The sequence below is a fragment of the Sus scrofa genome, chromosome 1, assembly GCF_054392235.1.
Source record: "Sus scrofa isolate SSC_HxYL_T2T_F1_AM1 chromosome 1, Sscrofa_HxYL_maternal_Yorkshire_Landrace_v2.0, whole genome shotgun sequence".
Classification (NCBI taxonomy): Eukaryota; Metazoa; Chordata; class Mammalia; order Artiodactyla; family Suidae; genus Sus; species Sus scrofa.
Window position 1 is genome coordinate 283,767,780 of NC_139383.1, and position 11,503 is coordinate 283,779,282.

The 11,503-nt window shown below is 50.4% G+C and overlaps 1 protein-coding gene across 1 annotated transcript in view; it reads left to right on the forward strand.

Moving 5' to 3' along the window:
• The window catches only part of NCS1 (neuronal calcium sensor 1), a 60,026-nt gene extending 49,707 nt beyond the window's left edge, over positions 1 to 10,319 (forward strand). The window contains exon 8 of the mRNA XM_003122241.6: positions 6,641 to 10,319. The gene's annotated coding sequence lies outside the window, so the exon portion shown is untranslated. The remainder of the gene's footprint in view (positions 1 to 6,640) is intronic.
• The last annotated feature ends 1,184 nt before the right edge of the window (positions 10,320 to 11,503 follow it).

The following is an 11,503-nucleotide window of genomic DNA, read 5'->3' on the forward strand; positions in this document are numbered from 1 at the left end:
TGTTCCATTGTTTTTGTGATTTATTTGCCTTCTTGGATTCCTCATGTATCGTAATTCTTAGATAAATTGCTGTTATATAATTCACTGAATTATTCAGGAACTGAGATCATGCATATTTTCTGCATCACTAAATGTTGTTTGAGACCATCATTTTTAACAGCTGCATAGTATTCCATTTATGGCTGGGCCATCACTTAACCAGTCTTGTAGTGTGGGGCACTTTGGTTGTTGGAAACTTGAGGGTGTATTAAGACAATTTTTATGATGGAAAGAGTGTCATGCAATAGTAGAGAGAATGTGTAACTCTCTGTACCCAACACCTAACTTCAGAAATACCAACTCACAGTAGTCTTGTACCCTCTATACCCTCCCCCACACACCACCCACACTGGGTTGTTTTGAAGCAAATTCAAGACATCGTATCATTTCATATACAAATATTTCAAAACGTATTTCTAAAAGATAACGATTTGGAGTTCCCTGGTTACTCAGCAGGTTAAGGATTCAGTATCATCGCTGCTGTGGCGCAGGTTGGATCCCTGACCTGGGAACTCCCACATGCCACAGGCTGTGGCCAAAAAATCATCAATAATTCCGTAATAAACTCGCATCAGCATTTGATAGTCCAGTTACCGATTGTCTAATAATTTTTTTCACTTTGTTTACTGGAAGCAGAATCTGAATAAAGTCCATGGATGGCAATCGGTTGATAGGTCTCTTTCTTTAAATGTTATTTGATTGAAGTAGAATCGATTTGCAATGTCGGGTTAGTTTCTGCTGAACAGCAAAGTGATTCAGTTGTGTGTGTGTGTATGTATATATATATATTTTTTTTCATATTTTTCCATTATGGTTTGTCAGAAGATATTGAATATAGTTCCCTGTGCTATATATACAGTAGGACCTTGCTGTTTATCCATTTATATGTAATAGTTTACATCTGCTGATCCCAAACTCCCACTCCGTCGCTTCCCTACCCCCTTGGCAACCACAAGTCTGTTCCGTCTATCTGTGCGTCTGTTTCTGTTTCATAGGTAAGTTCATCTGCGTCATATTTTAGATTCCATACATAAGTGATACCATATGGTATTTGTCTTCCTTTTTCTGAATTCATTTAGTAGGATAATCTCTAGCCCCGTCTATGCTGCTGTAAAGGGCATTATTTCATTCTTATGGCTGAGTAATATTCCATTGAATAATGGTATATATTTATATATCCCACGTCTTTACCTGTTCATCTGGCTTTTTTGTTTTTCTTTTTAGGGCCACACCTGCAACATATGGAAATTCCCAGCCTAGGGGTCAAATCAGAGCTGCAGCTGAGGTCTATGCCACAGCCACAGCAAGGCCAGATCCAAGCCGCATCCATGACTTTCATCGCACTTGCGGCAATGCCGGATCCTTAACCCACTGAGCGAGGCCAGGGATCAAACCCTCATCCTCATGGATATTAGTTGGGTTCTTAACCCGCTGAGCCACGGCGAGAACTCCTGTCTGTTCATTGGTTGATGAGCATTGAGGTTGCTTCCATGTCTTGGCGATTGTAAGCAGTGCTGCTGTGAACACGGGGGTGCACGGAGCTTCTCGAATTATAGTTTTGTCCGGTTATATGCCCAGGAGTGGGATCAGGGGGTCATATGACAACACTACTTTTGGTTTTTTTGAGGAATCCCCGTGCTGTTTCCATCCTGCACCTGATAGGTGTCTTAGGCTTATTTTAATCAATACCTTTTCTCCTTCCCTTTCCTTCTTGTTGTTTGTAGACAAGCGCATTCTGCAGAGTCCCCCCAGTCTGGGATTTGCTGCCGGGCCCCAGGGTCGTGTTAACAGGCTCTCTGTTCCCTGTTCTCTGGAAATGGCAGTTGGTCTGCAGGCTGGCCCGGGGTTGTGTTTGGTCCCCTTTCCACCGGCTGCACCTGACGTTGGTAAAGTGAGCAGCATTGCTGATCGCTGCCCGCATCCATTCATTGCTTACGAGATGCGACCTGTGGACGTCTGAATAGTTTTTCCTTCCTTTTGGTGGGATTACTTCTACAAAGGGAAACTTCCTCTCATCAGCTGCTTGGTTACTTCGAGGCTTAGGGGGGTTTTTTTGGTTTGTTTTTTGTTTTAAAATAGATATCCTTTTTTCCCTTCTTCTTTTTTTTTTTTTTTTTTTTTTGTCTTTTTAGGGTCGCACCCTCAGCATATGGAAGTTCCCAAGCTAGGGGTTGAATCAGAGCTGTAGTTGCTGGCCTACACCCCAGCTCACAGCAACGCCAGATCATGAACCCACTGAGCAAGGCCAGGGATCGAACCTGCGTCCTCACCGTTACTAGGTGGGTTTGTTACCGCTGAGCTGCGATGGGAACTCCAAATAGATATTCTTTAGAATAATTTATTTTATTTTTTATTTTTGTGTGTGTGCTTTTTAGGGCTGCACCCGTGGCATATGGAGGTTCCCAGGCGAGGGGTTGAATCAGAGCGAGAACTGCCAGCCTACACCAAACCACAGCAAAGCAGGATCCGAGCCGTGTCTGCAACCTACACACCTCACGGCAAAGCCAGATCCCTAACCCACTGAGCGAGGCCATGGGTCAGACCTGCAACCTCAGTGGGATTTGCTTCTGCTGCGCCACAACAGGAACTCCAGAAAGTTTTTTTTTTTTAATTAAAGTATAGTTAATTTACAATGTTGTGCCAATTTCTTTTTTTTTTTTTAAATTTTTTATTATAGTTGACTTACAATGTTCTGTCAGTTTCTGTAGGACAGCAGAAGGACCCAGTGACCCAATATATACATTCTTTTTCTCAGATCCTCTCCCAAGAGATCAGACCCGCTTCCCTGTGCTGTACAGCAGGACCCCGTTACCAATCCATTCTCAGTGTACTAATCTGTCTCTACAAACCGTGGGTTTCCATCCGTCTTCCCCTCCTCCTCGGCAACCACAAGTCTGTTCTCCATGCCTGTGAGTCAGTTTCTGTTCTGTCGATAGGTTCGTGTGGGCCCTATTTTGGCTTCTGCATCTAAGTGCTATCATATGGTATCTGCCCTTCTCTTTCTGACTGACTTCTCTTAGTATGAGCATCCCTAGTTGTATCCTTGTTGCTGCAGGTGGCATTATCTCATTCTTTGTATGGCCGAGTAGTATTCCATTTCATATATATGTACCACGTCTTCATGCATTCATCTGTCAATGGACATTTAGGTCGTGTCCACGTCTTGGCTGTTGTGAGTGGTGCTGCCGTGACCAGAGGGGTGTCCTGCCTCTTTTGAATTGTAGATTTGTCTGGATATATGTTGAGGAAGGCAGGATGAATACTTGATTCTTTATCGGTTTTCAAAACGGTTTGAATTTCTAACATCCTCGAGAGGTGACTGGTGAAGTTTTTTTAAAAAAATAGGTGTAATCATTGATTTATGGATTTCAGTTCATTTGATGAGTTTCATCATATTTGCACGTGTTGTTTTTTTGTTTGGTTTGTTTGTTTCTTTCTTTTTTCTGCTCTTTAGGGCCACTCCCTTGGCATAGGGAGGGTCCCAGGCTAGGGGTTGAATCGGAGCTACAGCTGCCAGCCTACGCCAGAGCCACAGCAACGCGGGATCCGAGCCGTGTCTGCAACCTACGCCACAGTCTCGGCATCGCCAGATCCTTAACCCACGGAGCGAGGCCAGGGATCGAACCCGCAACCTCATGGTTCCTAGTCAGATTCGTTAACCACTGAGCCAGGACGGGAACTCCGAAAGTGGCCCCTTTGGATCAGATAACTGCACGTGTGCAGTGGGGAGCAGGGACATTCAGTTTAAACAGAGGGGCAGAGCAGTTTATGGGAAGGACTGCGGATGGTACAGACAGTAACAAACATGACTGTCCCCCGTACTGCTGCTTTAAAAAAAAATGTATTCAAGTGAAATTCACATAACATAAAATTAACCTTTTATTTTATTTTATTTTTTAGGACCACGCCTGTGGCGTATGGAAGTTCCCAGGCTAGGGGTCGAATCAGAGCTGCAGCTGTCGGCCTACGCCAGCCACAGCAACACGGGATCTTTAACCCACTGAGCAAGGTCAGGGATTGAACCCGAAACCTCATGGGTACTAGTCAGATTTATTTCCTCTGCGCCACAATGGGAACTCTCCCTAAAACTAACCATTTTAGATGTTCCCTGGTGGCACAGTGGGTTAAGTGTTCGTCATTGCTGTGATGCGGTTCGATTCCTGGTCCAGGAACTTCTGCATGCCACGGGTGTCCCTGCCGCCCCCAAAAGTTAATTGTTTTAAAGTGAACAATTCAGTGGCATTTCAGAGGTCCTCTTGGCAGGTTAAGATCCCGACAGAATATCTGTGAGGATGCAGGTTCGATCCCTGGCCTCGCTTAGTGGGTTAAGCATCTGGCATTGCCACGAGCTACAGCATAGGTTGCAGATGTGGCTTCGAGTTGACCCTTAGCCCCGGAGCTTCCATGCGCCATGGGTACTGCCCTAAAAAGAAAAAAAAAAACCAAGCCAAACCAAACCATCAGTGGCATTTAGTCCATTCACAATATTGTACAACCACTATCTCTATCCAGGTCTAGAACATTTGCCTCACTCCAAGGTAAAACTCCGTATCGGTTAAGCATTCCTTTCCCCGACCCCTGCCGCCATAACAAGCTTCTGGCAACTATAATTTGCTTCCTGCCTCTATTCTGGAAGTTTCATACAAATGGAATTATATAGTATGTGACCTTTTGTGTCTGGCTTCTTTCACTTAGCCTCATGTGTCAGGTTTCATCCTTGTTGTGGCATGTGTCAATACCCCATTCCTTTTCGTGGCTGAATAGTATTCCATTGCATGGATAGATCCCATTTTGCTTATCCAGTCATCCATGGAAGGACCTCTGAGTTGTTTACACTTTTTGGCAGTTGTGAGTAATAGTGCTTTGTACATCGGTGAACATGGATTTGAGGACCTATTTTCAACTTTTTAGGGCACATACCTAGCAGTGAAATTGCTGGGTCATATAGTAACTGTGTTTAATTTTTTTGAGGAACTGCCAAACTTTTCCACAGGAGCTGCATCATTTTACATTCCTACTAGAAATTGGTCAAGGATTCCAACATCTCCACACCCTCACCAACATTTGTTATTTTCATGTTTATTTATTGGGTGTGATGTGGTGTCTCATTGTGGTTTTTTGTGTTTGTTTTTTTCTTGGCCACATCTTCTGTATGCAGAAGTTCCAGGACAGGGATCAAACCTGTGCCAGAGCAGTGACCCAGGGCATTGCAGTAACAATACCAGATCCTTTAACCTGCTGAGCCACCAGGGAGCTCCTCACTGTGGTTCTGATTTGCATTTCCCTGATGACTAATTCTTTTTTTTTTTTTTAACTTACTTTTCTTCCGCTTTTTAGGGCTGCACCTGCAGCATATGGAGGTTCCCAGGCTAGGGGTCGAATTGGAGCTCAGCACAGCCACAGCAATGCCAGATCTGAGCTTCAGCTGTGACCTGCACCACAGCTCATGGCAATGCTGGATGTTTAACCCACTGAGCGAGGTCAGGGATCGAACCCGAGCCCTGATGGATACTAGGCAGATTTGTTACCACTGAGCCACAACGGGAACTCTTTAAAAATTTTTTGTAAAGTATAGTTGATTTACAATGTTCTGTCAATTTCTGCTGTACAGCCAAGTGACCCACTCATCCGTATATATACATTCTTGTTCTTATATTATCTTCCATCATGTTCTATCACAAGTGATTGGATATAGTTCCCTGTGCTCTACAGCAGGCCCTCATTGCTTATCCATTCTAAATGTAATAGTTTGCATCCACTCACCCCAAACTTCCCTGATGACTAATTCTGTTGAGCATCTTTCCATGTGCCTACTGGCCAGGGCACACCTTGTTCTTAACAGGTGCAAACTGTTCTATCCTGCGGCTCTATCTGTACTTATCCATCCCCTGACAGGGGACCCTGAGCGTGCGCCCTCTCTTTTAATTTTGCTATTTCCTTCTCTCCTTCCTTCTTTCCTTCTTTTTTTTTTTTTTTTTTTGTCTTTTTGCCATTTCTTGGGCCGCTCCCACGGCATGTGGAGGTTCCCAGGCTAGGGGTCGAATCGGAGCTGTAGCCACCGGCCTACACCAGAGCCACAGCAACGCGGGATCCGAGACATGTCTGCAACCTACACCATAGCTCACAGCAACGCCGGATGCTTAACCCACTGAGCGGGGCCAGGGATCGAACCTGCAACCTCATGGTTCCTAGTCGGATTCGTTAACCTCTGAGCCATGACGGGAACTCCCCTTCTTTCTTTTATCTCATTTTTGGCTGCCCCGTGGCAGTATGGAGCTCCCGGGCCTGGGATCAGATCCGAGCCGCAGTTTCGACCGAAACCACAGCTGCAGCAACACAGGACCCTTAACCCACTGTGCTGGGCCAGGGTTTGAACCTGCGTCCCAGTGCTCCCAAGATGCCTCTGATCCTGTTGCACCGTAGTGGGAGCTTCTGCTTTATTTCTTGGGGATAAATATGAAGCACCCCATGTGTGGATTGGAAGGTGTGAGCAGTTTTAGGACTTTTGACGCGGAATGCCACCCTGTTGCCTCATTGACTCCCGCTGACTGTGTCCCTGGCCGCCAGCTCCCAACCCGCTCCGCCTGCTTGTGTTTTCCAGATGCCTGGGAACCACTCGCCTCCTCCCGTGCCATGAGGCCGCCTCCGCCCCGACGCCACCCTCCCGTGCCCATCCCGCCTTTCTCCGCATCCACACCCGGCCGGGCTGCCCCGGGACGGCGAGGCCCGGCTCTCCTCTGCCCTGCCCCGCACACACCCGCCGCCTGAAGCCACCGGCTCCAATTGCCAACATCCTTTGCTTGTCCAGAAAACACCACCACGGATGGGAAAAGGCTTCCAGCCCTCTGCAAAACCAAGGACTCGGCTGCTTCGCAGGCAGCCTCTCGGTCCCTCCTGCTCTCCTGCGTGTGTGCTTTTTTTTTCTTTTTTTTAAATTTCAAATAGACAATTGAAAAAGGAAAAACAAACAAACAAACAAACTACCTTCTGTCCTAGAAGATTCAGACTGACAGATGGGGAGAAGGCCTCGGGGAGAACTCTGCCTCCCGCCTCGACCTTTGCAGCCGGAGAACCCACTGCGGTCATGGCCTCGGCCACGGTCCCTTGGGGCTGTGGCGCGGGGCGGGGGGCGCCTGCCTGCCGAACGGGGTTTGTCGTCTCATCCTCGAGCAGCCAAACCACCTGTGTGGCTATAGGATGATGAATTACGATGATGCTGATTTTTTGTGATAACAGTATTGTGCTATTTGTGGGAAAAGTGAGGGTTTTTTTTTTTATATATATATACCTATCTAATTGATCTCTTTTATTTATTGGTTGTTAACTGTTGCTGCTGCCTCGTGTGTCCAGCGCTCCGGGGATGCGGAGCCCACCGTTTACACGTGCTTGGGAGGATGGTGGCTGGCAGCGGCCAAGAAGCCAAAAACCTTTTTGTTTTCTTCTTTTCAGATACTGTGCTTCATGTTTGGAGAGGGGCAAGGTGGGCTTCTGAAATGGCTAATGCACTGTTCCCCCAGCCCGAATGTCTCCTCTTTAGAACTCTTTCTCTGCCCCCAGTTCCCACATCTCTCTGTCCCGTGTCGTCCTCTGGGTCCAACAGGGACCATCTCTCAGTTTCTCGGCTCTCGCTTTGGTGTTGGCGGTGACGTGGGGGATGGCGGGGCTTGTGCTGAGCCTGGGAGCCAGGACAGGGGCCTGGGTACCTAAGGAGCGAGGGAAGAGGGGGTGACAGGTGTAAAGGCTGCCTCTCCGTCCTTGGCGGGTTTTGAGAATAGGGGCTCCCACCTTCCTGCCCTCTCATCCAGTGTGGACAGTATCCCTCTGCCCTTCCTTCTTTTAGCTCAAAAGCTGGGAAGGAGCAGGGAGAGAAGGGACTTGGAGAATCCTGTTCACGTAGCTTCTCGGGCCGTGGCCCATGTGTGTTCACAGGAAGCTTCTAGCCCTGCCTGCCGCTGAGACGGGGCGGCCTCAGAACTGTCGGCAGGAAAGCCAGATGACTTTGGACCAGGAACTAGGTGCCCAAGGCTGGCCCTTTGCTCTGTGCCTGTGGGCACGCCCCTGCCCTCTCTGGGCCCCAGCTGCCCCAGCCGCAGAGCCAAGAAGCCTGGACTGGCGGATCTGAAGGCTCTCCTCTGGTTGATGCTAATTCTAAGCTTGGGTTTCCTGCAGTTGGTGATTCTGCGGTCTGTGGCTGAGTTTCCTGAGCCCAGCAGATGTGGGCACTGTCTGGGTCGCTGTTTTGTCCCTTGGCATGAATCTCCAGGGACATGGCAGCCGCTGGTCGCGGTGTGTGGGTTCAGATGACACATCTGGTCCCTCCCCGCGGTGCTTTCTGGTTCCTCCTGCCCTCGGGAGCTATTTTGCAGCCCCAAGCTCGACCTCACCCAGGGAAGGCTTCCAGCGGGAGAAGCAGTCTCCCAGAATGTGCAGGGCAGGGCCGGAGTCTAGAATCCCTGCTTCTCCTTTGCAAAGTCAGCATCCATCTTTTTCTGCTCATCGCGGCCCCAGGAGAGGAGAAGCTGGCCCTCGCCCCGACTTGGAATTTTCTTTGGTATCCATTTTGCTCTTCCCCAGGAGGCCAGAGCTTCTCTAGCTCGTGAGTCCTCAGCCAGCAGACCCTCTGCCTGAGAGCAGCTCTGCCAGTGGGGGGCTCGTGTGTCCGCTCCTTTAGGCTGGACTGCGAGGCCAGCCCTTACCTCTTCCTTCTTGCGTTCCTTCGCGGGCCCTCTGGCTGCCCTCTGCCTCCACTGGAAGCCCCCCTCCCCCCCGCCCGCCCCCTACCCCTAATCCTGCAGAGACAGGTACAGTAGTTCCATTTTCACAGGTGACTTTGAAGCCTGGGTTCTTTGAGGCCCCTGCAGTCACCGACCTGCTCCGGCCGCTGGCCCAGGAGGCCCAGGACTCACCACCAAATCCCGCAGTTCCTCAGTCTGGCTCTGACCTGGGGCCCTAGGGCAGGAGGTGAGCTTGGTGGCTTGGGGCCGGCGGGGAGAGGGGAGCGGGGCCTTCCTCCAGGTCAGCTGACTTCTCTGGCCTCCGCCTGAGCCTCGATTTGCCTCTCCGGCCCAGTGGGCAGGGGCTGTCGTGCAGCCTGCCCTGGAGGCATCGCGCTAAAGGGCTTGCGGCCGAGAATGAGCCAGGGTTAAGCATGCGGGGCCCGCCAGCTGAGGCGTCTGTCCCCAGGCATCCAGGGAGATCTGCGTGCAAGGCTTCCCTCCCACCTCCTCGTCTTTTGGCCTTTTGTTTTGGAGCCACGGGTGTGGCTTTTGGCCTTAGCTGGCAGTACCATGGATGCACGCCCCAGGCACACCGAGTCCACCCCCGGAGACGGTCCAGAGCTGCCAGTCGGAGGCCGCTCTTCTTCCTGGCAGGGTGCTGGACACTGGCCATTTTTGCCCAAGGTTGCAGGCAGGGGGCAGTTCTGTCCCCTCCTCTGACCGGATCTCTAGCTGCAGGACCCTGGGAGCCCTGAGCAGCCTGTGGGCCTCGCTCCTCAGCCCCATGTTGCACCTGAGGCCCACCCCCATCAGCTGCTGCTCTCTGGGGCTGCCTGATCATCCGGGAGCCAGGCTCTCCGTCCCTCTGCTGACCCTTGCTCTCCAGCCCAGGAGCAGGGACCAGCCTTGGGCAGCCCATCTGCAGTGGCCCTGGTCTCTTCCTCACCGTGTCCGCTGCCCACTCCGTGTTGATGGTACTTAGAGAACGCCGCGAGTTTGTAGTATTTCACCAGGCAATGTTTAGAGTCATGTCGAAAGGCAAACCTGTGTGTCCTCTTCCCCTGAAACGCTTTTCATTTTGACAGCCAACTGCCTAGATGACAGATGCACCTGGGCTTTCGGGGACATTGTGTCTTCTCTAGGGGGTTGGGGGATGGGAAGAGGCAGAAAAAGCCCCACTGCTCACCTATAGAGGAAAGCCACCTGATTCCCAGCGGTTTCAGTGTCTAAGGGATGGAAGGGAAGGCGGGCACGCCCCCTGGTGGCGATGAGCCGTGACGGCATGTGGGGGCCCTGACCTGCCACATAGGTGATTTGAGAGGGGAGGCTGCGGATGGGGAGGTGAAGAGGGGGCTGTGATCTCACCCAGACCCTGGGCTTCCTGCCCCACCTTTCGGCAGCATGTCTCCCAGATGCCTCTCTTCCTGATCAACCCCGGGGGATGGCAAGTGAATTAGCATCAAAGGCGCTGTGATGAGAAGCCTCGCCCCACCCTTTTTTAATATCTGCGGAATAAACGCAATGGTTGATTTTTGAACGAATAAAAGGCTTTTGTTGAATAAACAGCTTGTCCCATCTTCTGTCTTGGCATCTAGGCATTGCAGGCTTTGTCTCCCCCAGATCGGGACAAACGCAGAATCCCCAGTAGGTGGTACATTTCTGTTTTCGTGCGTCCTTGTCACGGGCTCCCAGTCTGACTCAGTGACCGGCGCTCTCCAGGAATCTGGGCAAGTCGCTTCTACTCATTGGGACTCAGTGTCTCCATCCGTCAGATGGGAGTGAGTCTGCTCAGCCCATGTCGCAGGGCCATTGTGGGGAGCAGCTATGAGCCGTATCATCATCAAAGCCTTTGGCCAAGGTGAAAGGCCACTGTGGCCATCTGAATTGTCACGGTGCCCCCACCCAGAGCCTGTGACTGTGGAATGGATTTTGAGCAACTGTTACTGCGGAAAAAAAAAAAAAAAAAAAAGCAATGTTTTCTGGGTGTTTGGTTTTCTTTGTTTGCCTTCCCAACCCTCTCTGAGCCTCTTTTGGGGGTGCAGTCCTGTCTGAATCTACCAGTGTGTGTCTCTGGGGGAGGGGCAGGCCCTTGCCTTGGTGGTGCAGGTGGGGGCAGGGCGAGGCCCCGGGATGGACAGGGGCCACAGGGCATGCCCAGGCCTCCTCTTGCGCTCCTGTCGTGTTGTGTGTCATCCCTGTCGTGTCAATTAAACACGCTTCCTGATTTGTCTTTGCCTCCCTGTGTGGACCTGTTGCTTTGTCTGTATCTTCTGTGTTTTCATTTTAGGGTTCTTCTTCCTCCTGTGACACCCTTCCTCTTGCATTGGGGGTTGTCTGCCCAGCTTCCCCAAGAGAAAGAATGTGCAGACTGAGAACCTTGGGAATAATGATTAACCCAGAACGTTTCAAGGAGTGTTTCTAGGAAGCCAGGAATTTGGCAGAGGGAACCCCCTCCCCTCCATATCGCTCCAGCATTTCCATTCCCACCTGTTTCATCACTTGGGGGTCTCTAAAGGGCTTCTCGAAAGATTTAACGATGTTTAAAAACATTGGCCGAAACCAGTGGTTCTCAGAATTGGGTGTCGTCAGAATCACTTGGGGGCTTGAGAAAACCCATGTTGCCAGCCTCACCTCCAGAGTTTCTGATGAGCTGGGTTTGGGCTGAGTCTTAAGAATGTACATTTCAGGGAGTTTCTGTGGTAGCTCAGTGGGTTAAGAACCCGACACAGTGTCCCTGAGGATGTGGG